The sequence below is a fragment of the Mytilus galloprovincialis genome, chromosome 9 (assembly GCF_965363235.1).
Source record: "Mytilus galloprovincialis chromosome 9, xbMytGall1.hap1.1, whole genome shotgun sequence".
NCBI lineage: Eukaryota > Metazoa > Mollusca > Bivalvia > Mytilida > Mytilidae > Mytilus > Mytilus galloprovincialis.
The window spans coordinates 67,610,752-67,638,579 of record NC_134846.1 but is presented as its reverse complement, the minus strand read 5'-3'; the positions used below and the strand labels follow the sequence as shown (position 1 = coordinate 67,638,579).

At 29.8% G+C, this 27,828-nt stretch overlaps 1 long non-coding RNA gene across 1 annotated transcript in view; it reads left to right on the top strand.

Annotated features, from left to right (window-relative positions):
* Window positions 1-7,000: 7,000 nt before the first annotated feature.
* LOC143045730 (uncharacterized) overlaps window positions 7,001-27,828 on the top strand; it is a 33,059-nt gene continuing 12,231 nt past the window's right edge. Inside the window, exons 1-4 of the long non-coding RNA XR_012969014.1 lie at window positions 7,001-7,140; window positions 11,855-12,009; window positions 21,401-21,545; window positions 26,350-26,505. This is a non-coding gene — a long non-coding RNA (uncharacterized LOC143045730). The remainder of the gene's footprint in view (window positions 7,141-11,854; window positions 12,010-21,400; window positions 21,546-26,349; window positions 26,506-27,828) is intronic.

Below are 27,828 nucleotides of genomic sequence, written 5' to 3'. Positions count from 1 at the left end.
TCCAGATTAAAAAGTGGACCACACGCATGTCTTAAAAGGATGCATTCTTTTCTTTTATTATTAACTGGTGCAAAGTTTGAATTTATTATTAGATCTATGCTGCAATAAGATAAACTAAATCATACATGTAAGAAGGGTCATAACCTGTGTCACATGATATTTCATTGGTTTCTTGTAATTTCATGCGACTTTTCGAGAAATTTGTTCAGAAAATGGTTTTCTTTTTTAGAGCAGTAACAGATTTTGTGGAATGAATGAAGAAAAAGAACTCAGACTTTAACAGAGATATAGGTGTGTAATAAATGTATTTAGAGACTTATAAGTTACTAAGGTGCAAATCATTTTATAAATATTTAAACAGAACTTTGTTTTTAGTTACGGTAGGAGTGCAATTTCAAAGCAGAGCATGCATACCTATATCTATAATTGGAAAAAAAGAAGAAAAAGAAATCCATTAATTGAGTATTTACAAAATAAACTGCAAGTATTTTATTCATATTTTCAATTTTAAAAATTCTTTTATACAGAGTCAAAGATATATTTAATGGTTTGTGCCTTAGTATGTTTCTTTTACATGAATTTAAGTGATAATACAAAGTCCTAATTATTATAACCCCAACTTACTGATCCTTTTGCATATAGTTTCCTGGACAACATTCTTAACTAACTTAGCCTTGGGTTTTTGTCAAAAACAAAGTTGTTGGGTTTGGAAATCTTATTTGTCACTCAGTAAATGAATCATAACCCAACTTTTAGAAAGTTTAGTATTTCAATTTGGAGAATCCCTTCTATTTAATTTTTTTATGATGGTGATTAATTAAGGTTTCCTTTGCCCAAGATTGGTTATTCATTTGCCTTGATATTGAGTTAAAATAGGGATAAGAATTTGTCAAACCTTAACACTCTTCCACTGTTCTTTTTTTAATAACAAAGAATTTTCTACTTGACAATTTAGCAAAAGAAAGTAAAGAGAGATTACTTACGGAATTTCTCAATTTGACAATTAAAATTATGTTTTTTAAATTTATTTAATTTGTTTACAATAGCTAAGAAACTACTTATCAGCAATATTAAGTCTGCTGAGTAGACAAATATTATAAGAGTCCTGGTTTATCAGTAATAATGGCTTAATGCAAAGATTCTTTAAAATTATGCAAAAATAATTCTATTTGTTTGAGGGATAAGGCCTAAAGGGAATTGATCAGGACCAAAGAACTTAAACCATTATTCAAACATGATTTGGTCGAAATATTTGTGTAACAAACAATCAGACTTGCCGTTATAAGCAATGGGTAAGGGTATTAGCTACATAATTGTATATATTGCTTAATAAGCAAATATTTTATGGTTTTTAAAAATGATAGCCGCATAATTTTTATTGAAATACCTGCCCAATGAACAAAGAACGGAATTTAAGTTCATTATATCTTCATTTACATTTTGGTTATAGTTAGAACTATAAATTGACCCAGTTTAAAAGGTCAGTGGTATGGAAAAGGGCACATCAATCCCATCCCATTATCTATGGCTCTTTAAAACAATTCATCACACGTTGGCTTTGTAAAGGCTCGGTATTTAAGGACACAATTGAAAAATTCTTTTATAATTCAGGCACTAATTTACATTGTTGTGTCTTCATGGTGATGAAACATACTTAAAATTCTGTGGTATTTAGAAACCTTTTAATAAGACGTCACTGTGATTACCCCTTCAAAACTATGCTAATCACAGGAAAAGATATTTCGTTCGTTGTCCGTTTACCAACTCTACCTGTGTAAGTACATGTAAAACTTTTTTTACTGTGAGATTGTCATAAACTTGACATATTCATATGATTTGTTGTCATTTATTTAGGTCATGTCAACTCCTTCAAAGAAAGTAAAAAGTCTTATTGCATATTTATAAAGCTTTTTATAATGGAAGCAAAAACATTTTATATTTGCATAAAGTATAATTTAACTTTCTAGTAATGCTGTATTTTCTTTATCAGTTATTTTTTGTTATACAATTCAATTTTTCATTTCAATCTTTTTATGGACTTTTGCTAAAATATGCTTAGGAAATAATATCTATAGGGGGGTCGATCTATAGTTAGTAATTAAGGTGGCTGTTTGGAAATACATTTAAAATTTTAAGTTGTTTGAAAATGAAATCTTAGTTTGTATCATATTAAAAAGTTTACTTTCTAAACAGCAACAGGTTAAGAAGAAGAAATATAATCTATGTGTTGTAATTTATGATCTTTACTCAAAAATACAATGCAACTTTAAAATGGTGTCGGCATACACATGTTGCAACAAAGGACATGTACCATTCATACAATTTTAAGATTACAAACAGTGTCACTTCTCCAATTCTAAAGGAATTTTGTTAAGGAATTTTTTAACTTAAATCTTGTATAGAATTTAGCCTAATTTATAAGTTGCAATGTACCTATCATGTTAGTGATACTCAGTACAAGCACAGACATCACTAACAGTTAAAATACACTAATCCCATTAAGTCTTTTCAAATTCTTAAGAATTTTATATGTAGGGAGTACTATTTCATTTTCAGAAGTCGTTAAAAACCTAAATATTTTATTATCCCTGAAAATAAATAAAAAACAATGCAGTGAGGTCAATCAAAAACATTATACGACTGCAAATTTACATATCTTTATTTATATCTACCCATTCCATCCCTTGCTTTTGAAATGAATTTATAAAATTTTCTTGAAATCTAATTAAAAAATTGCAGAGACATATTTTATTATGTTAGATCTCTTGGTGACCATTTGTAGCTCCTCTGTCTTTTCCCCTTATTTCTTCAGTCTCTGTGAGGAGAATAATAAGTAAATGTCAGTAAAAAAAACTACACACAAACATGAATATCAGAAATGGATATTAATAGCACTTTAAACTTTGTCTGACCTGATTACTGCACATATGCACCCAGTGAGATGATGCTGCACAATTTTGTATGCTAAGGTGCAAAAGATATGTCAAGTATGTAGCCCTGCAACAACAATTATTTTCATTCACTGAATTCTTTTTGGGTGTGTCTGTCTACATTTCAACAAAATCTTTGAAATATAATTAATATTTGTTGCTTTTATTTATAATGGTATAATTATGGCTAAATAAATGTTTAGCTTTATAATTCCATACTAAAACTTCAGCTAGTTTTATGCATCTTTTAGGTTCAACTGTTTTTGCTTCAGTATCATTTATTTTAAAAGACGTCTCTTCCTATTGAATACAAAAATGAATTAACTAATGTGTTCAATACCCAAGCTCCATGTGAAAATTTGCAAAAGTGAAATGTATATTGATTTGTGAGATTTAAAGTTGAATGAAGTTTAAGATAGAACTTTTCATGTAAGAAATTCTCAAAGGTTCTGGCAATAGAAAGTGTAGTTGAACATTTTTTGATAGCATCATGTGTATGCAACATTTCCAGAAATCATTATAATTAGTGTCTCACTTTAGTTCATTGTGTCAATAGTTCAGCCATGGCAATCATAAATGTACAAAAAGATTTCAGAATTTACAGTACATGCATAGTATTAAAGATGCTTGTGTTCTTACTTTGGCAGTGTAAAATTTTAGTTCTATTTTATATGATTTCTAAAAACTTTATTCAATTCATTCATAACTGAATAGTAAATCCTTTTTTTTGCTACCTGATGTTAGCTTATAAAATATCTATGCAAAGTAAAAAAAAAATTATAACAGTTAAAAATTACTCTATTTGCACTTAATTTTTGAAGTCTCAACTTTTCTCAAATTCATTGATTATATTCTGTTGACTGAAAAACGGAAATCAGTGAATAGAATATTTAGAGCTTAAAGTTAATCTTTGACCTTTAATGGATTTTTTTTGGTAAACCACAAGAAGAACCTGACAATAAGTGTTTTTTGTCGGCAGAGTTTGGAGGGATCCTATTGATGAGCAAGGAAGCGAGTTAAATCTGACTTACAATCTTACCTACAATCTCTCAGGATTATTAAGTAGATAAACGCTGTCATGTGATTAAATTTTTGAAACATGAATGAAAAAATATAATATATTTTCAAATTTTATGAATGGAAATGAAACTTATTTACATAAATTTTCATTCATAAGTTTTAAAGTTTATTGACATCGATTCAGTTAATTGCCGACTTATTTTCCTAAAAAAGAAAGTAAACTTTGTTAGGAAATACAAAAAGCTTGTATAATCTAGTCAAATATGTTATAATTATTCAAATACAATTCAAACTTTTTTCAATATATTTTTTTTTAGCGGTTTAAATGTAGTTTTATTTGAGATAAAACAAAGAAGTATATGTAGTACTTTGTATTTTAGAAGAAAAGTAGTTCAGGTTTAATTTATACAAAATAGATGTAATAAATTTACATATAACAAACAAAAAACATTTTTCCTGTCTTCAACAAAAAGTAGAGTAATTAATATTCAGAATAATACATATATCACAAACTTCTTTCTTATTTTAAATCATATTCTATTATAACATTTTTTTTTTTTGTACACCTAAAGGTATTTTTTTAAGTTTTGCCAGCCATGAAATAAAATTTAAATCTCGTCTGCTATTAAGCTGTTTTAAAATTTAAATATATTTTCTAAACTCATTCATCTTCTCTTGTTGATAAAATTGAGTTGATGTTTTGTATAAAAGGAATGTAAAGTATTTGTGTCAGTGGAACATGACATGAGAACAGGTAAATGTAGGAGTTTAGACGGGAATATCCAGGGAAAGTTACTTGGTTCTTAAAGCGAGCACGGTACAGGTAATACAAATGCAGGTATTTAAATTATTTTCTTTTTTTCTAAATATATTAAATTTTCCAAAAAATAATTGTTCCTAAGAATTTATTTTGAATAATTTGAAAATATCAAAAATGAAAAAAATGTACTTGCATGGTGTGAAATGAATGTTTCCCCCCATTTTTTGCATGAATTGTAATATGAGGAGTTATTTCCCCTAATGGGAAATTTATACTGTATGCATTTAGCTGTTGCTAAATTCTTTTTTGCATTATTTAGTTATTGAATTTTGCATCTTAAAGTCACCCATTCTTGACAAATATATTTATGTTTTATAATTGATTTTAGTATAAAATTTATGAATAGCACTGAAAATTTCAATTTATGAAAAAATAATGTTGCAATTAAAATAGTTTTTATCTCTATTTTAATGTAACACTAAATTAAGGAAAAATTGAAAAAAAAATTTAAGATTAATAATGTGTGAAAGACATGTATTTAAGAGAGGTGTTACTTATAAATAATAATGCATTGGATGTTTTTATTATATAATATGCAGATCAACAGTATTCAATTGTAAAAAATGTGAATATGAGATTGCAATAGGTATATATATTCTGTTTAGAAACCAAGTACTGTATATGTTAAGGTCTGAACGAGGTCTATATATATCTATGTGTGTGTGAGAAAAAGAAAAAGTCTGATTTGATATGTGAAGATCAAAAGTAGGTGACAAGTGGGTGTAAACTGACCTGTTCCCAACATGTTTATTCTGGGAGTATAAAACATCTAATGATTCATTACCTACATGACAAGTAAAAGGCAACATCTATCAACTCAATGTGAAAGGACATATTTCTCAGGTTTCTAGGTAAAAATATACACCTTGGGAATATATGAATAATCTTTATGAAAGGCAAATATAAAATTCAGAAATTATATTAATGGGTGTGTGGTATGGAAATTCTAAATTAGGATTTTAATATAAATACCTACCATTTATTTGACTGATATAAGTCCCAGTGGATTTCTTTAGTTGGTCTCCTTGACTGATATAAGTCCCAGTGGATTTCTTTAGTTGGTCTCCTTGACTGATTTAAGAAGAAAGACATTTTTTTCTGAATATACCATGTGACAACAATCTTATTCAAAATCTGAAATCTTTAAATTTCTGTATATTTAAGCCCGAACTGAAATATGGAATTTTACCAGTTATGTATTAGATTTGATAAAGAGTTACTAGTAAACTGCTCACAAAGTCTCTTTTAATCTAGATATATATTTGATGTTTACCATTCTGAAATCAAAAGAAATGGCCCCCATTGAATGAACAAGAATTGGATTATTGAATTAATTCATTCATAAAACTATCACAAGTCTATAACACTACTGGTGGACTATTAGTCACCATGGTTACCATACACACAATAGCCAATGTTTTGGTATGGTTTAATTTTGTTAGACTATAATATAAGGTGTAGAAATAGTAGAGTAGCATCTTCCAATGTGACCTTCATTCTTTTTTTGGCTGTTTTATTTAGTAAGATTGATAATTGATGTTCACAAATATTTTATATATTTTACTTCCAAAAATTTTGGTTTTAAGAATAACTGGCGGAAGATATTCAAAGTTATAGATCTTAGTTTTTCAAAAGCAAGCAAGGAGCCTCTGGTTCAACTCCTGATGTTCCAGCAGCATTTGACTAACAGTGTATCATTAATTGATTTACTGAAAAGCTAAATTCAAAATGATTACCAGAAGTAGAAAACAGTGGAAATACTGTGATGCAAAAAGTTATGTTTAAGAATGCTTGTTTTAGAACCATTCTTAGTCTATAATTTAATATGTTTGAACTTTTAACTTCTGTTCAAGATTTTTATACAACACAGGATATAGTTCATTATAGACAAATTACAATGTATATATAAGTAATATAGGTCAGACTTTATGTCACTTTTTTGCAGAGAAATTACCACAGAACAACCTGTTAAAATAGTTTTGGTTTCAGATGGAAATCTAATTTAACCAGATCAATGAAGCTGTACTTGTACCCATAAACTTAATGTTCCTAACAATAATTATTATTTATTTGAGGCGTTTAGCTAAGAATGCAGATTATGCTATGTTTTTTTCCAACATGAGTTTTTATTAAGGATAATTGTAGTGTTTGATGAGTTTTGTTCCCACATGTATTGAATGGCTCGTAGACAGCCCTACTTCCGGCTTCTGTGCAGTAATGAGGCATTACCCTAACATCTATTACTGATAAAAGATATTTTTTGTTCAATAACTAATGCAGATTTTTGTTTAAGAACAGATATATGTATTTCAGGTACAAACCACTGTGCAATGAATTTACAGACAGGCGTTGGCTAAAGATATCAAAAAGGTATTCATTAGTTATAAGGAAAAAAATCTTCAAAGATAATTTTTTCTATTGTCTTTAGAAACTTTTCAGAGCCTGATATTTACACATTGTTGAATTTTGTACATTAGTAAAGTTTTTCTTTATAAACTTGGATATATTTCAAACACTTTGGAATCTATCAGCAATAAGTTTTTTTTGATACAGAATAATGGCAACATGTAGAATCTTATAATTTATATGCATTACATCTGTTGATCTATTAATTCTATTAAACAGATCTTTTACTCAGTTGTATGGCTTTTTTTGTGTAATTTTATTGTCATCTTATTTATTTTTCGTTTTTTGCCCATCTGAGCTAGAGTTCTCATCGGATGTTACATAAAAAAAAACGCTGAATGACAGTATTTCAACCACACAATTTTTAGTTAAGATTTGTCACATTTAGTATCATAATGTTTTTAATCTATTTATTGAAATATGTGTGACAAGGTTTTGATAAAAAGTTATTTATACTGGAATTTTGCCATTTCGTTGGTCAATAAACTCAATATTATTTATGATACCCTATGATGGTATACTGATAGTTGGGTGATGGCCAGAATAGGTTTCTCTCAACTGATGTGTCCAAAATCAGGGTCAAAAATATAACTTTGTTCAAGTTGGTACATTTGATAGTTGTTCAAGTACTTATTTATACAGTTGCTAAAAGGTATAATAAATTAAATCATTAATTATCTTTTTACAGCTTAGTTGGCTAATTTTGTGTCATCTGTTTTTTGAAACATTCACCTGAAAATTAGGAGATGACAATTTTTCATTGGAGAATTTGCAGGCTTCAATTGGTGATCTGATGGTTGCAGATTTTGTTACAATCCTCAAATAAAAAAAAATGGTGCCCTCAAATCTTTAAATGCATTACTGTTATTTCAATTCTAATGCAATCGTAAAAACATCACTTAATCATTAATTTTGAAACCAGTCACACTGTGTCTTGACTTGTGCACAATTCGAGCCCACACATAGGCGGATCCAGGGGGCCCTGGGGGGCCCAGGCCTCTTTTCATGGGAAAAATTTGGTTGATTATATAGGGAATCATTGAAGCATGACTGGAGCGGGCCCCCCGTAGGTCAGTCAGCGGGCGCCCTTGGAAAAGTTCTGGATCCGCCACTGCCACAACTATAAGGCAAAATCTTTTGTTTAGTCTCCATATAGATGAGCTACAGATACTTTTAGCTGCTTGAATAAAAAAGTTGTCCTTAGATCAGACAAATCGCCTTACCTAGACGTATTAAAATCATTAAGTGGATGTAATATCTTGTATAGCCATGTTAGTTGTTTCAAAGATAAAAGGGAAGGGAATGAACGCTTTATGTGCAAAAGCCTTGAAAATATATTGTGAATTCAGACATTGCTGTGTGCGTTCAATATTGGAATTGTTGCTAAAGAATTAAATTGTAAAGTCAGTTAATGAAATCAGGAAATGTTGCATACAAATAATCATGATCAGAATTTAAAATGTAAGTTCCAAACTAATCCTATCATATTTGGTTACAAAACATTCTTTAGTAGTGCAGGATGAAACCTTTTTTTTACACCAGAGTACAGATGTACTTCATCATTGTAAGTCATAAATAATTTCTCAGGGTATTGACCTCCATTAATATACAAAATGTATACATTCTCAGCTCAAAGGAAATCCAAATTGTTTACACAATGTGAGGAGAAGCATTGTTTTAATTGAAGCAGATTGGTCATATATATCATTGTCAGATATATTGTGGGGGTTGCTGTCAGTTGCACATTATTCATAATTTGTGGAATCAAAAACTTTTTTTGTTCAGTAGGGGATCCAGAAGGGAGGTTCCAGGGGTTGGACCTCCCCCCTTTTTTGGGCAATCATTGTATTTGAATGAGGACAAATGGTTGGGAACCCCCGTTTTGAATATGACCAAATCCGCCCCTGTTCAATAAGCAGTACAATGATGTTATTAGAATTACTTGGCCGTAAATTTCTGTATTTGGGGATAATAAGCCTACTGAACTGATTTCTTGTAGATTAATATAAAAATTCAGAGATGGGAAATGATTGCAAGAGACAACCATCCAACAAAGACCTAATGGCCTAAGCAACTTTAGGTCACTAGTCTTCAACAATGAGAAACAGTAATTTCTCTCGATGCAGAATTAAGTGCATTTGAAAGTTTATTTACTACAACAATTCAAAATGCATGTTTCCCATTTTATGTAACAGTATGTTTTAGATGTATTAAATAAACTACTTCAATTGTGTTTTATACTTTTTTGTAAATGAAGCACTATGTTACATTAAATACTATTGATTTTTATATGTGATATTTCATTCATGATAATGTGTGAATGAAATACTTGATGAATATTAATAGTTGTATCGTGACTCACCTACTAATTTATTAATGACCAGTAATAATGATGATGCAGTTAAGAGTAATTATTTCATTTTTTTTTTTTACATGTATCACTTGAAAGTGTCAAGTGAAGTGAATACTTGCTGTTATTCATGGTTAATGGAATGTTTTACCATCCTTTTCAAAATACAAGAAATATACAATTTCCATAGAGGCAAATTAAAAAATTGCATTGAGTGGTTTCTTTCTGAGTGAATGTATTGGTTTCAGTAATTCTAAAATATTAAATTAAAAATCATATTTTTAACCAATGATAACTGAACACGTTATTTATGCATTTGTAAAATTGAAATCAATATGGAATCAACTGCTTGTCTTATTAGTTACTTTTTATTCTGTTCATGGAAATTTTGATTTCTTATGAAAAAAATGACTACTTTATCTAGCTTAATACAAGTGGAAATATAAAATGCGGAAAAAGATTCTTATTCAATTAAGAAATAATGAGGACAATAAACTTTTTTCAATTTTTGACCCTTTTTCCAACATATTTATATGGTACATGTATATTCCTAAACTAAAAGACTGAACATTAAGGATAATAAGATTGACAGAAAATAGTGTGAGTTAAGGCATGACTGTTAATTAATTTATGAGTGCAATTTTAAAGCAATATGAATTATTAGACATATTATGAGTCTTACTAAAAAAAATGTAAAAGATCATCTCAAATTTTCAGCAAGTTTTTCTATAATTCCTTTGACCTTTGTCCATGTCAGTTAATTTGTCTTAATGTAATATAAACTGGATTCACTAGGTATAATGATAATAACTAGGTGCAAGTACATGTAATGAATTAATCTGGATTGATTTGAGGGAGAATGTTTATACTACTGTAGCCTGGCACTAATTTTTCCTGTATGTCCCCAGGGGACAAATAAATGTGAGGCGACTAGAAGGGAAATTATTTTGTTTCCTGTATAAATATGATATATAATGTAAAGCTGTACATATTATCTTCTCTGAGACAATTATATTACTTAAAAGCATGATTCATAAATATGTATTAAAACTGTCTGTTCCAGTAAAAAATAAATTTATTCATCATTGTGTTGTATGAATATAAAGTCATTTGTCTCCTATGGCAGATCTCATCATATAAACTGCTTTATAAAATTTTCTGTTTAACTTTTAGCATTGGAAGTCATTCATACGAACTGTGTAAATTTTGTTTTTAAAGATATCAGGGCTTTTGAAAAAGCAACATTTTTCTATTAAAGACATATAGTTCTTAAGAAATTGCCATTTTATTGTAAATTGATTGGCTTACTAAATAGCTGACTTTTCTAAAGAATGCACAGATATTGTGATAGAAAATTTTATACAAATCACTTTGTGTCTTTGAAAAGGAAACATCCATACAAACAAAAATATACATTTGAAAAAGTCATATAAATTCTTGACAAATTACTTGCCATACATATATAAAATGATCTTGGCTAATTTATGCTGACATTTATATGTACTTCTAGGTTTTAATATTCCATTGAGAAAAGTTTGTAATTGAATATTTTAACACAGTAGATAAAGGATTTTAGTTTATAGAATTTGTTTCCCACCAAACTTGGTTTGTTCAATGAATGCATAAAACTCATGATGTAAAATTTAATAGTTACATGGGAAAAAAATAACTAAATATGTAGCAATAAATAAAATTACAAATACTATAGAACTTAACATGCTTAACTGTATGATAAATTATAATACATGGTGGTAGTGAGTCGCATATCACATAAGAACATTTGCTTCTTCCCAAAGGGTTTTCAGGGGGGGATGATAGAATTTAGCTAGCTGACCGCTCTTGTCATCTAAAAGCAAAATGAAATAATATTTAATTTAGTATGGACTAAAGTACTTAATTTAAGATACCAAATAACTTGGTAAGACATGCATTGAATAAAAACAGTACTGATGTACTTTAACTGAATTCTGAGTCCTTATAAAATATAAAAATGAGTTAGAACTAGATTAAACAAGTTTGGTATCTAAGAAAGTGAACCCCCCTTTAAGTACCCTTGCCACTGTATCTAATAAAATATTGGTCAAGTGTTTACATATCATTGTTAAGATATAGGTCATGAAAGCTATCAGTGATCATAGGACTATAGAGAAACATTGAACATCATTTTTACATCACAAATCAATACATGATCCTTTTATTCTATCATCAGTATTGACTTACTGCTTTTTATGGAAAATTGACCCCAAAAAAAGAGGAGTTTTCCCTGATGACACAATTTTTTGTGTGAGGCAAATATTTTAGTGTAACCTGATCCCTGTTTCATTATAGTGAACTGGAACCAGAGATTGACACCAATGGACTCTAAGCTTGATTGGTCTGAAGGAAGAATTAAGGTGAAGGAAAATGAACTTAACTTGGTATCAGCCACCATAATCAAGTGTTTCCTGTGTTTGAGAAGGGGTGTTACAGAATGGCTGTCCAAGGTATGGAAAAATTTTAATCTACAATTGTGTGTTAATGTCTCACTCAGACAGATGTATGATAGGAGGGGGCAGGTGTTAGACAAGCCTCCAAACAATAGGGAGAGTTATACATATAATTCTAGCATCATCAGGACTCACTTGACTTTTATTCTCAGGTAAAATATACACTGTTATGTATATGTAAAATATGTATACTGTTCTGAGTCAAATATCTTTTTGAATTAAGAGGAGTTTTTAGGCAAATTTTTGTTGTTATATTTGTTTGCCTTCTTGGGTCTTGGTTAACAATATTAATCTGACATTTAGATTTTGTGTTGAGTGATTTTCAAACATAAACCTTGTTTGCCTAAATTGTATTTTGCCTATTTTCTTTTTTTTAATAAATGATAAATTGAAAAAAAATTATCAGAAATATGACAGATCAAATTTTGTAGTTGATGACTGATGCAGCTTATAATTGGTGTTTGTATTAACATATTCTTATATTTAGTCTTTGTATGGAAGTAAAGTTTGACCCAAGAAAGTTCATAATCTTACTAAAACTCAATTTGTAGGTTAAATAAATTCATAATCACATGACTGAATTGACCTTGACTCAATTGTCAAACCTAAATCAACTTTGTCTGAGAAATCTCTGAAAAGGCAAATTATGCAGCCATAAATGAAATTTTTTGTTTTGAAAAAAAATAAAATCGTAAAATCATAAAAATCTGGTTGTGACAATTCTCAATTGCAATTGCAATTGTTTAAGTAGTATTTAAATTGTAGTGACAGTTTTAAGGACATCTAAATATAGTATATTATAATATGATAAACAGGATGGGTTTTTGTGAATGATAGCCGATTTCATTGATAAGTGATTTCCTTCCTATAAACTCCTACAATTATGTATTACTCACGATTATAATGATCAGTAATTGACCTTCCATAAATTTCTCATATAATTTGCTTTATTCATACATGTTAACATTGTATGTGAATGTCAACGAGTCTTAGTCTATTTTATCTTGTTAATTATAGATTTATTACTTTTTCATATTAGTCTTTTAACCTTTAGGTTGTCATACTTTCCTAAACATTTGACAGTTCAAATCCCCTTGTAAACTGTTGAACATAAAATACAGTATCACAGGAACAATAGAACTGATATCTACTTGAGAGTTACTTCTCTTACTATTTAAATGCATGGTCACTATTCATATTATCTTGTAGGAATTAATTAAAATAAATAAATGAATGTGAAAGTAAGATTTAATGATGGCTGGAGGGTGCATATTTACATGAGCATAAAACACTGCAAACATTAAATTGTAAAATGAAAATTGAAAAATTGAAAATAACTAGTTGTGCAGTAATTTAACATCATTAGATTTAAAAAAACCCTTTCAAAAAACAAGTGTTTATGAGAATTAAAATTATTAACTGTATTCTCAATTAAATTTCAGAATTTTAAAGACAAGTAAATATATTTGATTTTAAGTTGCAAGGAATCGTCAGGAAGGGAGATAACTCACAAAAGGATAACACATATTGTATGTATCTGATTACATTGATAAAAAAACCCAAACATAATAATGACCTATATTTAATGAAACATTATCATTTTGAAAAAAAGAAGAAGAAACCTGAAGGAGAAAAAGATAAAAACTGTCATATATTTTTAGCTGTAAATTTCCATTCAAATGTTGTACTTATGAAATAGTCTGTAAGAGTACAGTGACGATTTTTTTTTTCTACTTATAGTGTATGAACTATTTCCTATACAAAATAATAATTTTTTTCTCCACTTAGTTTATGCACCATTTCCTACAAAAAAACAACCAAAATAGAGTTGCATAAGGAAAGTGTGTCAAAGAGTGTGTTTTTTTTTTACTGGTCTTTTGATCATTAGAAAGGCCATTAAGACTGGATGTCTCTGTAATTTGACAGTGAAATTTGTCTTACAATAGTTATAAGTAGTAATTTCCTGCAGCCAAAGGTGAACGCATTGAGTGTAGATTTTATATAGTGCAAGCAAAAGTCATTTGCATGTATTAAACTTGCATTATACACATGTAATCACCTCATGTCTTCAGTTGAATTATTTGTAAATAAGAAACTTGATTTTCTCCCATGAAAAGATAGTATAAACATTTAATCAATGTGAACATGAATTCTATGCATGACCTGAAGGCTAAAATAAAATTTGACCTAGTAGCCTTTATCTGTTGATGGACTTGACAAACAGCCAAAAAATGATGGAGGGCGATCTTTTAGAAATTACAAAAATTAAGAAAAAGAAAAAAAAAAGTCTTATTTTCTGTAAAAAAATATAAGACGTTTTCTGAAAGTAAAATTTTTCCTCCCTCACAAAGTACTTGACCTAGATTTCATCCTATAGCTGTCATAGTGAGCCTGTTCATTGATTTACTATGTTGAGAATTCCTTTCTATTAATAGAACAGCTTGAGTTGTGTCTGTTACAGAGGAAATCCTCACCCTGGGAGATCTAACCCACAAGTAAGATAATACTACTGTTTTTATGAATGAATTGCTGTATTTTGTACTTTATCTTTTTTTCATTGATAAAAGAATCATTCAAGTTTTAGACCGAAAATCGATTTGTTTGTGACTGAAGATGAACGTATCTTGTGTAAACCGAACTTGAATATTTTATTTGAGAACTTGCGATCTTTTAATATTTGATCTTTTAATATTTTTATCATACCATAATTGTAAAGTAAATATTTGCGATTCAATTTAAATATTGGAATTTTGACTATTACCTATTCAATATATTAATATTGGTTAATGTGCAGTACAAGGTAAGAAACATACTTTAATACATTTATAATCCATAAACTTTCATGTAATAGAAATGAATTAACAGAGATGAAAATGGAGGTTGCAACCCAGCAACACAACAGAATCAGAATAAACATCTAGAGGGTAACATATGGTTTTCAACAATACACAAGTATTTTACCATGGCATATGCTAAGCTTCAGCATCGTCCTGGGTGAAGAGTCTAGACAATTTTTAATAAAATGGATAGAGACTACCAAATTTCATTCATTAACACAAGTTGGTATTACATTTTAGAAGAACATGTTATTTTATTTTTTAATGTTTAACATTTAATTTTATATTTTCAATTTGAATTATTTGCTGCTGAAAAAGACAAGGAAAGAGGAAATTTGTACATCCAAGCATATCTCACATTTGTCATGTTTGATTTACTAAATTTGCTAATTTTTTACACAATGTAAGGGTTGATGAAGATTTTTTTTTTAATCTCTTTTTAAAGAATTTTAAACTTGGCACTTTAGAGATTTTTTTTGCTTATTCTGAAAATTATAGATTGTCCTTTTAAACTGAACTATAACTAAATTTGATGTTAACATGGTACCACGAAAAGGACAGTTTTATGGTTGCTTGGGAAAAGATATGTAATGTTTTAATACGCCCGTCAAAATTTTGACGGGACGTATTATGGTATACAAATGTCCGGTGTCCGTCCGTCTGTCTGTCCGGCGTAAACATGTCGCACCGTAACTTGAGAACGACTTATCCAAATTTCATGAAACTTAACATAGTTGTTTCTTATGATGGTCAAATGATCTGTATACTTTTTGGTGAAAATAAGATTAAAACTTTTTGAGTTACGGCACTTTGTAACTAAAACAGGGGTGTGTTTTTTTCACATGTCGCATCGTATCTCAAAAACGATTCTTGATTATGGCTTAAAACTTTAAACACTTCTTAGTTATATTAATCTTCATATCTGTATACTTTTTGGTGATGATTCAAAATTACGTTTTTGAGTTATTGAGTATTTTGTAAAAAAGGGGGAGGTTTTTTTTTACATGTCGCACCATATCTCAAAAATAATTTATGATTATTGCTTAAAACTTTACACATGTCTTTGTTATATTAATCTAAAGATCTGTATACTTTTTGGTGATGATTCAAAATTTCATTTTTGAGTTATTGAGTATTTTGTAAAAAAGGGGGAGGGTTTTTTTACAAAAACAATTTATGATTATTGCTAAAAACTTTACACACTTCTTTGTTATATTAATCTAAAGATCTGTATACTTTTTAACCGGATTATTGTGACAAAAATGTCGGTTATTGATTTGGGGATGTACGGCGGGCGGGCGGGCGGGCAGCAATCAAATGTTGTCCGTGCATTAACTCATGAACCGTTCACCCAAAGCTTTTAAAATTTTAATATGTTATTACTGACAACTATACAAAGGTCAAGTTCAATAATGGCGATTTTGACTTTTACCGTTCAGGAGTTATGGTTCTTGAAAGATTGAAAAATGGAGTTGTCCGTGCATTTACGCATGAACTGTTCTACCAAAGCTTCCCAAATTTTAATATGTTGTTACTAATGAAAGAATGGAGGTCAAGTTCAATAATGACGAATTTGACTTTTACCGTTCAGGAGTTATGGTTCTTGAAAGATTGAAAAATGGAGTTTCCAGTCGTGTCTGTGCATTTATGCATGAACTGTTCTACCAAAGCTTCCGAAATTTTAATATGCTGTTACTGATGACAAAATGGAGGTCAAGTTCAATAATGACGATTTTGACTTTTACCGTTCAGGAGTTATGGTTCTTGAAAGATTGAAAAATGGTTTTTCCCGTCGTGTCCGTGCATTTTCTCATGAACCATTCAACCAAAGCTTTTGAAATTTTAATATGTTGTTACTGATGACAAAATAGAGGTCATGTTCAATAATGACGATTTTGACTTTTACCGTTCAGGAGTTATGGTTCTTGAAAGATCGTAAAATGGCGTTTCCATTCAGGTTGTTGCATTTACTCATGAACCATTCAATCTAAACTTTTCAAATTTTAATATGTTGATACTGATGACAAAATGGTGGTCAAATTTGATATTGACGATTTTCACTTTCACCATTCATCAGTAATGGTTCTTGTGATATAGCTAGGACACAAATAAATGTTAATAAATCCGGTTTGCTGTCGTTGTGACAGCCTCTTGTTGGTGATGATTCAAAACTTTATTTTGGAGTTATTGAGTATTTTGTTAAACAGGGGAGGTTTTTTTTACATGTCGCGCTGTATCTCAAAAATAATTTATGATTATTGCTTAAAACTTAACACACTTCTTTGTTATATAAATCTAAAGATGTGTATACTTTTTGGTTTTGATTCAAAATTTTATTTTAGTAATATTTAGTTTTTTGTAAAAAAAAAAACAGGGTTGGGGGTTTCACATGTCCCACCGTGTCTCAAAAACAATATATGGTTATTGCTTAAAACTTTCTCAGAAACTATTTATGATTATTGCATAAAACTTCCACACAAGACGTCGGGCGTATCATGCGCTCATGGCGCAGCTGTTTATTTAGTATCAAAACCACAAAATATTTCTGACTGAATATTTTTGATCCTTTATTGCTAAGCATAGTATATAAAAAATATTTTTGATAAATGACTTTAATAAATTGCCCAAAAAATAAGTTAACCCATTCACGTTTAGTTGTATCTTCTGGCTACTGTATTTGTCACTGAATTTTCATAAAATTTTATCATCTAAAAGAGGGATTGGTTAGAACAATATAAGAATAATGGTTATGTCAACAGGAATCTGAACCAGTTATACGCTCTGTCTGGCCTTCATGTGTACCAACTGTTGCACGGGGAATTGTTGGATTAATTCTACTTGATATTTCTATAAGAAAAAAAAAAAAAATCCCACTATTAAGTGTTTTTTTCAAAAAATAAATTTAAGGTCAACCGACTAGAAGATTAAGCTTAGTCATCAGCACTTATTATTTGTACCACCAATGTTTGTAATAACAACTGTCTGTCTTTCAATCGTGATTTTTATACAAACTTATTCTGCAAATCTGTGAAACCAGAACATAGATTTCTATAAAGTTGGTCTCTCTCACCCTTAGGGTATATAGAGTATGTATGTAGTTTTAGAAAACGGCTGCCATTTATTTAGATAGGTCGTAAGGTTTATCTATGGGAATGTCAAAGGCGTTAAATCATTTTAAATGTTAATTTTCAATGGTTATTCTAATACATAAAAATTTTAAGTTTTGCAGAGGCATAATTGGTTGCAGCTAAAATTGACCTGTTAGGAGAATCATATCTTTGGCTTTATACTAGCCATAGGAATGATAGGACCTAAAAAAGGTTCATGAAAAAACAGTGTTCTATAAATGCAGAAATTATTGAGAATTTTGACGAATGGTCTAAAATGCTAGATTAGTTATTGCGATTTCAGTAAAATCTGTATACAGTTATATGTATCAGATGTAATCAGAATGCAAGTTTTTATTATTTCAATACTTTTTCATTATTTGACTATTAAATACCTGGCAATAATTTTTGAATTTACATTGCTCCTTTACTGTCAGCAGCCTAGTAGATATGGAACTGGCATTTATTGTATACTTCTTTAATGTCAGTAGTTACACATTAGATAATTGTATAATGAGTAGTTACACATCTGGGTGTAATTATGATTCAATGAATATTGTCCTAAAGTAACCTAATGAACTTTTAAAATTGATATAGAAATGAATGCAGCATCTTTTGGGGCGCATTGACCTGCTTTTCAGGTGCCAAATGATCAGTACATGTATAGCCCTACTTGAGTCAAGTACCAGATTATTCCAAGAATACTTATTTTCTACTTTGATATTCAGAGTTCTGCATCTTGATAAATGTACTATAGACTAAATTAGTATAAAGAATATTTATAATAATTTCTTAATTATAAGTTTTCCAAGTGGTGTAATTAGAATATAGGCTACAATTGAGTCTTAAGAAACTGTTGAGTAATTCATTGCGTTTTTATAATCTAAGACTTGTTCTTGAATTAATTAGATAACTAATACCCTTGAAAAATAAAATTTTTTATGTTCACAAAGGCGTAAAAAGTGTTTGGTAACTCATATAAATATTATATTATGACGCCTACTGGAATAAAATCATCATTCATAGTAGGTATAGAAAATAAATCTATAATTTTCTACTACCTTTAATGACTAAGCAAATATATGTACAAGTTATAATGGAGAAATTATATCATTTTACTTAAATATGTCATCTAACAAAATTTGAATAGTGATATCTGATGTTAAGAATAGATAAAACTATGTCATGTCATCCATTAGATTGTACCTTATAATGATTGTCTTTCTACATGTAAATGTTAGAATTCAAAATCAGGTGATAACTATGGAAGATGTCTTTCAGTTTTGTCCCTATACCAAATTAATTTACTAAGCTGTCCTATTTGTTTGTATATTGTTCATGTTGGTTATCTTAGTTTCTAAAGTACATGTATGCTTTGACTATAATGAATTTGGTATTGTCTGAAGATTTCCTTGCATCCTATTCATATGAGCTCTTTATCTTTTCTTGGTATCTGCTGCTGTTCCATGCATTATGAGCACCTTGATTCTCAGATATGCTGAAGTGAATGGGACAAGTAGATATGTATCCCAATCCTTGGACTTTGTTGACAGGTCCACTATAAAACCAAATTTAAATAAGAATTACTCCTCATACTATAAGCAATCACAATTTTTGTAGTAGATTTGATGTTGTTAAAGAAATAATTCCACTTCAAGAGGTAGATTGACATGAAAGTTGGTTTTGAGATACTGACTGATTGTTGTTACTCTGGTTCTGATTAGCTAAAAAAAAAAAGGTGCACAGGCCTTTTTTTTTTAACCCTTTCACCGAAGGTCTAGTTGTCTACTTCTGTCTGTCTGTTTGCAAAAATTTGTTGCACATTTACTCTGTCAACTTCAAATCAGTTACTTGAAATATGTTATCATGCTTCTTGTGAGCATGTTATATTATATAAAGCTTTTTCACATCTATCTCTCGTCAACTTCATGTTAAATGAATACTCTTGCCTTTTTACAAATGTCCATATATGAAATTTTTCTCTACATTTCCTGAGGATATACAAACTAGTTCTTCCTTAAATTTTATAGCATGATCTTCATGTTAGTATGCTTTTCTCAAGAACTACAATTCAACCTTTCTGAATTTGGTATCACGCTTCATCTAAGCATGCTAAAGTGTAAGATGCTTTTTCACATCCGTTGATGATGAACTTCCTGTTGAAAAGAATTTTTACCTGTAGATATTTTTACACATGGGTCATGCATGCATTTTAGTCACTTTTTTGTCAGGAAATGCATATCATGCATGAGCTTCCTGATATGAGGAATCAAACTTCATAGGAAAATTTGATACAGAGTGATGTGTTTTCAAGTGAAATGCTCATCAACTTCCTGTTTTCTGAATACTTATAGCAGTGAGTAACTTGAGTAAGCAGTAGCTCATAATACATCTTGTTTACCCAATCAGATTTGTTCGGAAAGAATAAGTATCCAATCATAAGAACTGTGCAAAAAGGTTCCTCAGGATGTACTTAATAAGTAATTTTACACGTTTATCACCTGACCAATATGAACATTTCATTGGATAAATTGGGCAAGAAATATTTGTATTTAATAAAAAGAAGCAATAATTATTAGTTACCATTAACCAGGATTGATTTTATAGATGTAATTTTTGAATATAGTGCTATGTAAGAAATGTAAGATAAACTATTTATCCTCTTTTGTCTAGATAAGACATTTTGCACAACTTTCAAATCAATAATTAGCATTTTCATAGTGAACCCTTATATGCATAATTTTTGTGTTATAGACTATATTTATCAAAATGTTTTGAAATGTTATTGTGGCATACCAAATTTGACTTGTATCAAATGATAAATTGCCATGAGCAACACGACAGAGGCCACTATTGTAGCAGGAACTGATCACTCTCCTGGAGCACCTGTTGTCATCACGATGCATGGAGGAGTTTATATTGCTCCTTCTCTTTAGTTTGTGATTGTTGTTTGTATTTTGGCCATGCTGACGATGCTGTTGCCATTTTTTCTTTGACTTGTGGTTTTGATTGGCTCCTTGGTGTTGTCTCCCCTTTTAAAACATTTAAGTAAATATCATACATGTTCTTGATGTTGGAGGGGAAGTAATATAACACAATAAATATCATATAGATGTTGTCCAGTATTTTAAACAAAGTAAGCAGTACTAAGATTTGGCAAACTATCAGTCATTTGGAGAAAATTGAAATTTATAAAGCTGCTAACTTGTTTATCATATATGTTTCATATACAGTTTACTCATGAGAAAGTACAATAGTTTGGGTGTGAATGCATTACGTATGTCTAAAAACTTTTTGTGTGGGATAAATAATGATTTATGTGTACTATGGTTTACACTTTACAAGTTCGTATTTTCCTGTACAAAAAAATCACAAAATAGATGTATATAAATTGAAGAAAAGTTTATTTTAATTTAAATGATTATTAAAATTTTCTTCTTCCAGGAATACAAAAGTTAAACCTAGCTGAACAATGGCAGTAAGGGTGATTTGACAACACCTACAAACAGACAGATAATCCAAGTGATAATGTGGAATGTTATTGGTTGGGAAGAAGCCATGTTGAAGATTCTTGACAATCATAAAAATCGTAAGTAAATTATTTATTTACCCCTGCTGATGTTTGATGGAGAGAAATACTGCTATCTATTTTAATCCCAGAAGATAAGGGTCAGTATTGGTAGATTTAGTAAAGTTGATGAAAGTATCTTAAAATAATTTTGATGGCAAATCCATGTGATAACAAATTGATTTCCAAACAGGATGCTAGGAACCTATTAGAATTTTATGATTTAAGAGAGGTTATAGAAAGTACAAAATTGTTAGCAGATTAGTGTAAATTTAGAAACATTTCTACTTCAATTTTTACAGACTGCTCACATGAGAAAATTTAGAAACATGTTTATTTAAGATATTTTGTTACAATAAAATTTAAGTTGAGTTCAGCAGATCTAAATCAAAACTTTAAGAATTCAAGAAGTCAATGGAAAGAACAAGTATTAATTTACAATTAAAGAGAAATTCATTCTTTTTTGTCTTGAATGCTTTATTTTTATCTGATGATGCCATTTCTATCAATCTGGCATACTTTACAATAGTACATGTTGTCATAAAATTTCTTGAAAAGTTTGTCATTCTTAAAGGGACATTTCCACAATCAATGGTCCTTCAAGAAGATTTGAATTATTATTTAAAAGTTATGAAAATGTAGGAAAATTTGAATTTGTCCCAAAATTTCCTAGAAGCCATGAGTTAAGGAGAAACTGACTGTATCATAAGTGCAAATCATTTCTATGCTAAGCAACCTTTAAATTAAATGATAAGGACATTGGGTTTGGTATGCCGATCTTTGTAAAAAAGTTCATTTGATAATCGAGCCTTTGATTTCATATATTCAAAAATGTTTTTTTATGCATGTATTTTAAGGATCAAATGGTTATGAAGCCAGGAGTTCAATATCCTGCCATATGACATTTTCTGTACAATGGGGAGAAACAAATGTGCTAGGTATATATTAACAAGTGAGGATCTCCACTAAGATAAAATGTTTGCTATGCTAATTGGCATTTTGAAATCACAGTTCAATCATTTGAGATTAAGACATAAATAATCTTAAGATGAGACACACCTACACTGTTAAAATGCTTAGCCAGTTAGTAATAAGTTCACTAAACCTCAAATACGTACATAAAGTTAACATATACCCCAACATCTTCTTTTATATATACATATAAAAGTAAAATCCAGACATGATTCTTTTTTTTATTATTTTCGACATGAGATTGACTGTATTTTACATCTTTTATCAACATTAGCCTTTAGCTGACCTTTATGTGAACCAAGGATAAGATGAGGACCTTTTTCTTGTTCAAATTGATGTAACAAGTTACTGAAATAATCATTTCTTTATATCCTCCCTTGGACAAAGGTCTTTCAGTGACATTTTTTGGGACAACATGTCTGATTTGATAGGGCCTATTAAGAGGGAACTAAGATAAGTCAATTATATTTGGGAGGACAGGAGTAAACTTCCTAAATGAGAGTGTTGATGTTGTCCTGTTCATTTAATCGGTCAATTAGAATCATCAGATTACAGACAGGGTGAACAAAACCTTAAATAGATGAATATGGAATAATTTTAGTAAAATTTGAACGTATGGAGAACAAAACAAAAGTGGTTATTGAATTTTGATTTGAATGAAAGTGATAAAAGTGAAGGAAATTATATTCAGTAATGAGGTAAAGTTAATTCAAAACCATAACCATTTGGGAATTAATTAGACCTAAGTTTGTTATAGAGACACCCACCCCTGTCGATCTATAAATAGATTAATTCCCTATACATTAAGAGACAATAAACTCGTACTTTTTATTTTCGGTATCAAGAATCGACACTATTTAGATCCATTTACAAGTTACTAGGTGGGAAAACATCAATATGGGAATCAGGGATGGTTTTATCACATCAAAATTTATTATTTTTGTTCTAAATTTTTTATATAAATTTTTCACAATTCGTGGAATTACAATAATTGGTCTGGACAAGGATTTAAATTGTATGAATAAAGGGATACTTCATATTTGTCACCTGGGAATAACTCTAATGAGATAACTATGTAAAATATTTTCGGACATTCTGGGAGATAATTGTCTTGTAAATTGTTTGACCCTTAGCCTCTAACACCAGTAGACTATGTGTGTGGTAACTGCAGTGTCTGGATCTGAGGCCAAGGCATACACAATTCTTTGGTTATCACACTAGATTATAACAGTAGACACACTCTTACTTCATTACTTTTAAAATGAATACTTTGAAATTTAATCTTGATAATTATCATTTAAAAATATTTTGAAGGCTTTTTGGCAATATTTCAGTATATATGTTCAAAGAAAATTATACATATTTCAGTTGTTCAAATATTTGATTTATAAGAGAACTAAGCTCATAGTACAAGTTATGTATTGCCAGTTATTACTTGTCTTTTAAACAACAATTAAAAAAGAAGGGATTTCTTTAGTTTAGTATGACGTGTGGTTTATCATCATGTCCCAACTTATGCCGAGATGTCTAAGCAGTTATCCAGTTTTTACTAAATGAAAATGTGGTAGAAGTCACTGTTTTGAATTTTGAATAAATTTTGAAAGCTCCAAAAGCAAGAGTTGATTTCTGTCTAATCTAACCATGTATCTTTGATAAATCGACATTAACTTTTCTACCTTGTTTGGACCTGCATTCCATCAAAACTTAGCTCTAGAATCTTGAAGAGTGAGATTGTACTGGTTAAGTTTTTTAGATATAGCTAAAAAAAAAAAGTTAATTTTTACTGCTGGTTGGTTTATCTGTTCTTTTTAATATCTGAACAAAAAGTACTTTTTTGACACTCCACATTTTTTTGAGGACCAAGATTTAGATAGTGCTGTGACAGAAATTTATCTATGAGAACATTCACAGCATTGATAAGACAAGTGCAGGTTAATGATAATGATTATGCAGCTATAACAAGTAACAATTACATTGCATACAATATCTTCTTATTTGAGTGAATTTAAAGCGTTGAAAAAGCATTGAATTAAATTGAAATTATAAATGCTAATTTAAAAGTTGAAGTTGTCCCACAACTGGACAAACTTACAAATTTAAGGATATTTTAGAGTTTAGAATGTCTAAAAGCAAGAAATCATGTTCAAAGAATGTTTACTCAAGCTAATGTTGAACATGACATTTTAAGTTGAATTATGGTGGTATTCACAAAGACATACTGCAGAGGGCCATCTTTATGTGACATTTAAGACATAGATGAATTATTTTGAAAGATTTTGTTTCTGGACATCTTTGCCCAGACACAAAAGTTTTGTGATATAATTTAAAATGAATTATGAAGCAATCGTCTGCATATTACTCAATTTTCTGCAGTAAATCATTGATTTTGTAAAGAGATGTTTGCCTTTCCTAGAAAAGAGAAGATTAGAATATGTAAATTTGTTGTGAGGATGCCAAGAGAACATATGATTATTAATTTGATAATGTATAAGTGTAAAATGTAGGAGAATTTGAAAACTTTATCGGAACATCAATATTGTCTGTTATTTGTATCGGAGGATAAACATGATCATAATCTTGTTCTTATTTTATCCACAAAAAAAATCGAGAAGAAATATTGATTGTGTTAATGTTTTTATACACTGAAAGTGAATCTGATCTTTTATGTTTTAAAAAGAAATTTGATCGCTTAACATTTTATTTCATCCTTAAGGCAGAGGAATCAATGATAAAATGTCACAAGTAAAAGTTATCTGTAAAAGACGAGAATGTCACAAGTAAAAATTATCTGTAAAGACTGGGAACATTTCTTGTATCCATATCTTGCTTTGTAGGAAATGTACTCTAAATCTGGTTGAAGATGAACAACATTTTATAACTAGTTGTCCAGCATACAAAAATGATAGGGAGATATTTTTAAAGGAGATAAACTGTATTTGTCCTAATTTTATACATCTTTCAAATGAGGCAAAATTTGTTTCGTTATTTACTAATGAAAATTTGTCTGTACTTAAATATTTAGGGAGCTACATTATTACATGTCTAGATGTTAGACGAAATGTTAATTAATGTATGTAATAACAATGATAATTGTAATGATTTTATGGTTCTGATCCTGCCTGGAATTAAAGGTATATGATTTTTATAGCATGAATATAATAACATCTGTCTGAACTTTTTTTTAATGTTTCATTTTAGTTTATAAAAATGTTTTTCTGTTACAAATCATGATGTATTGTTTATGTGTACATGTTATGCTGCCCATCAAGGGCCCTGTATTGGAATAATAAATATTCTTATTCTTATTCTGTATCAATCTATCAACTTTGAACATAAAAGTGTTTTTTGTTTTCCTGTTAATTACAGGTTAATGGTGAAATTTTAGATAAATATGTAAGCCATTTATAAGTTTTAAAAGTGTTTGTCAGATTATAAACACTGCAAACTTAAGAATAACCAGCTTTTATAAAAACAGTTTTTTTTAGAACTCTAGAAATTGATAATGTCTAGTGAAAGGTAGTTTAGTTCAATATCAACTTGACAGTTCACTGGACTAAATATTGTAAATGACTACTGATAGTCTGGTTAAGTCCCAAAGGGTTCAATAGCCGCTGAATTTGTACTTGACTTAATGTTCGATGAAAATCCGACAAAATCTAGAACAAAAGTCCAGTTGAACAGTCCTTGATTAAGAAAGATACAAAATTGTTTTATATGTTTTACTTTGAACTCAAAGTATTGGATATAATCTTAGTAGAAAAGTTTAAATCAATGAACGCTATCTTTTGTTTAGTACAAGTAAGCTAACATCTAAGCAGTTTTATCCTCAGTTCTTTCTTTATTTCTTTTGAAGGATGAGTTGAAGACTTGGAAGTTCAGTGTGCACACACACCTATCAAAAACAGCTTATGTCTATATTATGAGCAGTCAGAAGCAGAGAATATCTAAAGATAGCCAAAAGATGTTCTGAAAACATCAGACACTTGCAGTATTAAACCAATTAATCATGGTAGGCCTCTTCTATAGTTATAATGTTAACTAGGCATAACCTAGAAACCAATAATCGCCTAACTCACCAATTTTATCCAACAAAATATCTGGAATGAATTAGAGAAATTAGCACCGAAGAATGCTGAAAATTAAGTGACGATGTAAGAAGAATGAAAAAAATTATCTTAAGGCACTGACAAAACTTAACTTTCTGAAGTCACTGTCTATATAGAACATTCTATTTTTTTTTAAATTTTTAAATTTTGTTTTTGTATAAAAATTGTATGAGATTTAATAACATGTGTTGTTGCAATCATTAACCATGAGATCGGACTATACAAGTATGCTCAGTTTACACCATTTAGGACGGATTTTGTCGAGCCTGCAACTTTTGTTGCAGAAAGCTCGACATAGGGATAGTGATCCAACGGCGGCGGCTACGGCGGCGGCGGCGGCGTTAGCTAACTTCTTAAATGCTTTATATTTTAGAAGGTGGAAGACCTGGATGCTTCATACTTTGTATATAGATGCTTCATGTTACGAAGTTTCCATCAGTCACATGTCCAATGTCCTTGACCTCATTTTCATGGTTCAGTGACCACTTGAAAAAAAAGTTCAGATTTTTTGTAATGTTGAATTCTCTCTTATTATAAGTAATAGGATAACTATATTTGATATGTGCGTACCTTTCAAGGTCATCATGTCTGTCAGACAGTTTTCACTTGACCTCGACTTCATTTCATGGATCAGTGAACAAGGTTAAGTTTTGGTGGTCAAGTCTATATCTTAGATACTATAAGCAATAGGGCTAGTATATTCGGTGTATGGAAGGACTGTAAGGTGTGTACATGTCCAACTGGCAGGTGTCATCTGACCTTGACCTCATTTTCATGGTTCAGTGGTTATAGTTAAATTTTTGTGTTTTGGTCTGTTTTTCTCATACTATATGCAATAGGTTTACTATATTTGTTGTATGGAATGATTGTAAGGTGTACATGTCTAGCGGGCAGATGTCATGTGACCTTGACCTTATTTTCATGGTTCAGTGGTCAAAGTTAAGTTTTTGAGTTTTGGTCTTTTTATCTAATACTATATGCCATAGGTCAACTATATTTGGTGTATGGAAATATTTTATGATCTTTATGTCAGTCGCGCAGGTTTTATTTGACCGTGACCTCATTTTCACGGTTTATTGCACAGTGTTAAGTTTTTGTGTTTTGGTCTATTTTCTTAAACTATAAGTAATAGGTCAACTATATATGTTGTATAGAAGCATTGTTAGTTGTGCATGTCTGCCTGGCATGGTTCATCTGACCTTGACCTCATTTTCAAGGTTCATTGG